The following is a 6,156-nucleotide window of genomic DNA, read 5'->3' as shown; positions in this document are numbered from 1 at the left end:
GAGGGTGATCGTGGGCTAAGCTTAAGAGCTTTTTCCTATACTTACTCGGAACTATCAACTTTCCTTGAGGATGCCAGTCCTCCTTGTGCCCACTAGAAAGGGTCTCCTTGTATAAGAGTTTTCTTTTTATAACAAACCTGGACCTATTAGAAGATCTGAGAGGTGGTGGATTGTTCCGTGCCACCGTTTAAGCTCCCTTGAGTTTCTCATTCACTTCCTGTTCTGCCTGGAACTGCTCCCTTGATGCTGGAGACATTAGTTTCTTGCTGGGTTGTGGACTTGGCCTTGGTCCCACTGGAAGCGATGCAGATGATGGGGTTGTTTTTGTCAACTGTGAGCAGCTCTCTGCTGGTGCACTAGGTGGTATTTCAGGCTCTGGTTGAGCCTCTTGCGCCAGTTGAGCTGCTGCTGCAAGTGCAGGCTCTGTGGTATCCTTTGGTGCTGGCTTCCCTGACTTTGGTGGGGTTGCAAGTACTGGCTCTGGTGCTGACTGCGCCACCAGTTTTGATCCTTGGGCTGGATCTGGCTGGGTCCCAGGAACTGGATCTACAACTGCTGCCGTAGATTTTGGTCTGAGGTCTGGTTCCACCACCTCTGGCTGGGTCCCTGTAGGAGGCTTAGGAATGGGGTTAGGTGTGGAGGCCTGTTTAATCTGGCTGCGGGTGACCATCCCCACACTTTTTGTTAGCCTCACATGGTTAGCTAAATCTTCTCCCAGCAGCATGGGAATGGGATAATCATAGGCTGGAAAAGTCCATATTCCTGATCAGCCCTTGTACGGGACAGGCAACTTGGCTGTAGGCAAATTAAAAGAGTTGTACTTAAAAGGTTGCATCATCACTTGGGCCTCCGGGTTGATGACTTTGGGGTTGACCAGGGATGGGTGGATAGCTGACACCTGTGCTTCAGTTTCTCTCCATGGAGTAATTTTCCTCCCACCCACACTTACAGTTTCCGTTCACTCTGGGGGTATTTGTGAAGCATCTGGGCCTGAAGGCTCATGGTGGGACTCCGGGGTAATGAGTTGCAGTTGACTGGTGCTCTTGGGGAAATTGGTCTTCACATTCCACAGTTCATTACATTTAAAACGTTGCCCAGCTCTCTGTGGGCTGGGGTGAGGTGGGTGGTTGAAGAGTGGGAGGGTGGGGCAAGAGGGCATTTGAGGTCTTCCTGGCTGTGTGGAGGGCCCCTCCTTGCAAGGTGGAACTTTGGGCTGACCCTGATGGTGGGATGCTGTCTTGGGTTGCCCCTTCTGATATTCGCTCCAACTGCTACTAGCTTTCGTCTTTTCTGCCACCTCCACCTATTTGGTTTTGATTTCCCCTGCCTCGGTTACAGTTTTGGGCTTCCCATCTAGGATGGTCCTTTTGGTCAGGTGCCCACTTTTTTCTTTACTTGAGGGACTTTTTAACCCTTTACAGATAAGCAAGTAGAGAACAGCTACCAAGAGGGATTTTGCAGCTAACTGGCTGGCTGGGTGGCCATCAAAGAGAGCTACCTCCACCCCTTTATCTATCACAGAAGCAAATGCTTATTGGGTCTAGAATGAAGGTACAAACACACCGCAAATACCCCCCCTTCCATCCACATTACAGCATTCCCCTACGGTCTAGGCCAGAGGCTCTCAAACTGTAATCTGTGGACCACCAGTGGTCCATGAGCTCCATTCAGGTGGTCCACAGATAGTTTCCTCTAAGGTGTGAGCCTGGGTGCCTGCACACAAGAGAATGAAGGGCCACCCACCTAATTAATGGAGCTGCACAGGCGTAGTTTCACTAATTAGGTGCCTGGATCTTGGAGAAGACACACATGTAAGGTGAGGTGATGGACTTGGGGGGAATAGGGAGCAGGTGGGAGGTGGCAGTGGGGTAAGAAGAGGGGGTGGGGGGAATTTGGGACATGCAAGGCTGTGGCGGCCAGAGAAAGGTGACTTTCCCAAGCTCCAGGACTGCAACTGCCGGAGAGGGATGGCCCTCCTTCCAAGCCTCAGCTCTGCTGCTGCGGTGGTAGCAGAGACCGCCCCTCCTTCCCAGCCCCAGCTTGGGGGCTGCCGTGGCAGGGGAGAGAGGGCACATCTATTGCATTAGAAAAGTAAGACTACTGATATTAAAATATGAGTTGTGTGCTTTTATTTGTAGAACAAAAACAAATTATTTTTAAGTTTCTTTAATATACTGCTTTTATCCAAAGAGCTTTACAATAGTTAGCTAACGGTACACACAACATTTGGAAAGATCATTAAGTGGTCTGCTGAGACGCTCAGCAATTTTCAAGTGGTCCACGAAAGAAAAAAAGTTTGAGAACCACTGGTCTAGACGCAGGACCTGGCAAACCCTAGCCATTCCTTTTAGGGTAGATTATTATACTGACCTACACCCTGAGAAGGCTTCCAAATCCCACTGGTATCAGGGAGGATCTGTATAAATAGGGATCTACTCCTCTTTGTCTAGAGACGTATTAGCAAGAATTATTTCCACACACAGTCCTGCCATCACCTACTGAAAAGGAACACACACGGAAATCAAACTCCAGTCAACATTCTTGGTTCCAACCCCAAGAGATGCTTTCAGAACTTGCATTTCTAGTTTGACAGGTGACTCATGTCCCAAGCACATCTCTCTACATATTCAAGTAGTGAAAAGCAGTGATCTTGAAAGAGATTGTAACAGGACTGGTTTCCATGTTTCAGGTCATAAGCATGAAGTGCATATATAGCAGAGTAGTTGGGACATCTGGATTCATGCAGCGTCAACTCAGATTGTCATGAAATCAGTGAGACTTCCAATTGCTATTTTGCAAGCTAACTCTTTAGGAGGTGGACGCTATGCAAGCTATAACTGTCCAAGTTTACTGGCACATACAACTTGTTACTCACTGCAGAACAAGGAACAACCTATCACTCCAGAACTGCTACTTCATGTATATATTCGGACAGGTCAAAAAATTTTCCATCTAACTGTTTTTTGACCTAAAGAAATTTTTCATGAAAACTGTCTGCTTTCCACAAAAAAACCCAACATTTACGCACCTTTTCGTAACTGTTGTTCTTTGAGATGTGTTGTTCATGTCCATTCCAATCAGGTGTGCGTGCACAACAGCTGGAAGATTTCCCCCCTAGCAGTATCCATAGGCGCTCAATGTAGAGCTCTGTTGACCTGACTCCCCCTCAGTTTCTTCTTGCCAGCTACTCCAACAGAGGGAGTAGCAGTGTGGGTATTGGAATGGACATGAACAACGCATCTCGAAGAACAACAGTTATGAGAAGGCGAGTAACCATTTCTCTTCTTCGTGTGCTTGTTCATGTCCATTCCAATCAGGTAACTCCCAAGACTAAGTTCAGGAGGCGGGGTCGGAGTTGTCCATTGATCGGAGCATTGCTCATCTGAAGGCCGCATCGTCTCTGGTCACCTTGTATGAGAGGTAGAGCAGGGAGCACATCACTAGCAGTTCATAGGGCAGCCCCGTCAGTCAGGAAAGGACCAAGTTGAGGTGCCAGGCTGGGACTGGTTGCCTGACCTGTGGATATAGCCTGTCAGGACCTTTGAGGAAATGGCTGCCCACAGGGATGGCGAAGACTGACTGGCCCTCCGCACCTGGATGGAAGGCATAGATGGCAGCCAAGTGAACCCTTACTGATGACATAGACAGTCCCTGCTGCATGAGATGGAGAAGGTAGTCCAGTATGAGTGGAATAGAGGTGAGCGTTGGGGATGAATGATGTTGCACTGACCAGATTGAAAATCTCTTCCACTTGGCAAGGTAGGTAGCTCTGGTGAACGGTTTCCTACTGCCAAGGAGGACTTGTCTAACCTGGTCTGAGCAGGAAAGCTCCAGTGGGTTTAGCCATGGAGCTTTCACAACATGAGGAGCAATGACTCGAGGTTCAGGTGCTGGAGATGGCCATGATCCTGAGTTATCAAGTCCGTGAAGAGGGGCAAAGTGACTGGGGATTCCACAGACATATCCAGGAGCAATGTGTACCAATGTTGGTGGGGCCAGGCTGGGGATATCAATATTAACACCAGTTGATCCCTCCCTATCTTGAAGAGCACCTTCTGAACAAGAGGGATGGGTGGGAACGCGTCAGGAAATGGCCTCCCCAGGGAAGGGGGAGCCCAGCCTGTGACTGAGGAAGGAGCGGAACTGCTGACACTTCCTGTTGTGCCATGTGGCAAAGAGGTCTACCTGGGGAAAGCCCCACTGATGGAAAATGGAGTTCATGATGTCTGGGCATAGGATCACTTGTGGCTGTGGAATGACCTGCTGAGATAGTCCGCTAACTTGTTCTGTACCCAGGGAGGTATGATGTTTGCAGGTGTATTGACTGCTCTACACAAAAGTCCCACAGCATGAGAGCTTCCTGGCACAGGGGAGAGAAGCAAGCACTCCCCTGTTTGTTGATATATAACATCGCCGTGGTATTGTCTGTCATCACTGATACACGTCTCCCACTTAAGTGGGCTCGGAAGGTCTGGCATGCCAAACACACCCCCTCAGCTCTCTGACATTGATGTGGAGAGCAAGTTCCACCTGAGACTAGAGGCCTTGTGTCCTGAGGTCTCCGAGATGCGCCTCCCAGCCTAAGTCCAATGCATCTGTCACGAACAAAAGAGTCGACTGGAGGCTGGCAAAGGGGACCCCTGCACACATTAGCTGTGGGTCGAGCCACCACAGAAAGGAAGAGAGGACAGGGCGAGGCAGAGTATTGACCCTGTCCAAACTGTCCCAAACCAGCCAATACACTGAGGCTAGCCATGATTGGAGTGGCTGGAGTCTGAACCTGGAGTGTTGCACCACATAGGTACAAGCGTCCATGTGTCCCAGGAGTGTCAGGCAATTCCTTGCTGTGATAGTGGGGAATTGCCTGAGAGATTCCAAATGATGTCACCAGGACCCAGAACCTCGATTCCGGTAGGTACACCCTGGCCTGGGTCCAGCCAAGTACTGCCTCTATGAACTCTATCCTCTGAACAGGGGACAGAGTTGACTTCCTCGTGGTCAGGAGAAGGCCCAGTTCATCGAATGTTGTCATGATGAATTTGACTTATGCCTCCACTTGAGCCCTGGAGCGGCCCTTGATCAGCCAATCGACGAGGTCTGGGAACACCTGTACCCGGCTCCTGCGCAAAAATGGGGCAAGAATGCCAAGCATTTGGTAAATACTTGAGGCATGCTGACAGGCCAAATGGGAGGACTGTGAACTGGAAGTGGTTTTGTGCACCACAAACCTGAGGTATTTTCTGTAGGACAGAGAGTTATCGCTATATGAAAGTACACGTCCTTCAAGTCGAGAGTGGCATATTAGTCCCCTGGATCCAAGAAAGGGATGATGGAGGCCAAGGAGACCATGTGGAACTTGAGTTTCTTCATGAACTTGTTGAGCTTTTGCCGGTCTAGGGTGGGCCTGAGTCCACCTTTGGCTTTCAGTATTAAGAAATATCAGGAATAGAAGCCCTTACTGGTCTGCTCCTGAAAAACCTCTTCCGCCACCCCCAGCGATAGGAGCAATTGCACCTCCTGTATGAGGAGTTGCTCATGAGAAGGGGCCCTGAAGAGGGATGGGGAATGGGGATGGAGGGAGGGAGGGCAGAGAATTGGTGGAAATATCCCCTCTCTACTGTGCGGAGCATCAGCGGTCCGACGTAACGCAGGCCCACACATGGTAGAAAGGGGATAGATGGACAAAAAGGTAAGGCGGGATGGATCCAGTCTTTGCACTGGTGCATCGCCCCCAGGTGCACCTTCAAAAGGCTGGTTTTGGGCCTGAGGAGGGTTTAGACTGGCCAGAGCCCTGGCCAGAGGAAGGGTGAGGTCTCTTCCTTGAGTTCCTATTCCTCCTGCATGACCCATCCTGACTATCTTGAGGTTGATAATTCCTCAGTGGGGGCTGGGGTCTAAAGTGCTGGTTGGCAGGGATGTGGAGGCCCAGGGATTTCAAGGTGGCTCGAAAGTCCTTGAAGCTGTGCAGATGAGAGTCAGTCTTCTCAGAAAACAAAAACTGATCAAAGGGGAGGTCCTGGACTGTTTGCTGCACCTTGTACGGGAGGCCAGAGACCTGCAGCCAGGAACTCCTCCTCAGGGCCACCCGAGTAGCCACGGTGCAAGACATTGCATCTGCTGCATCCAGGGCCGCCTGCAGGGATGCACAGGAGATTA

Source organism: Gopherus evgoodei, chromosome 2 (assembly GCF_007399415.2).
Source record: "Gopherus evgoodei ecotype Sinaloan lineage chromosome 2, rGopEvg1_v1.p, whole genome shotgun sequence".
Lineage (NCBI taxonomy): Eukaryota > Metazoa > Chordata > Testudines > Testudinidae > Gopherus > Gopherus evgoodei.
This window is presented reverse-complemented; position numbering follows the sequence as displayed.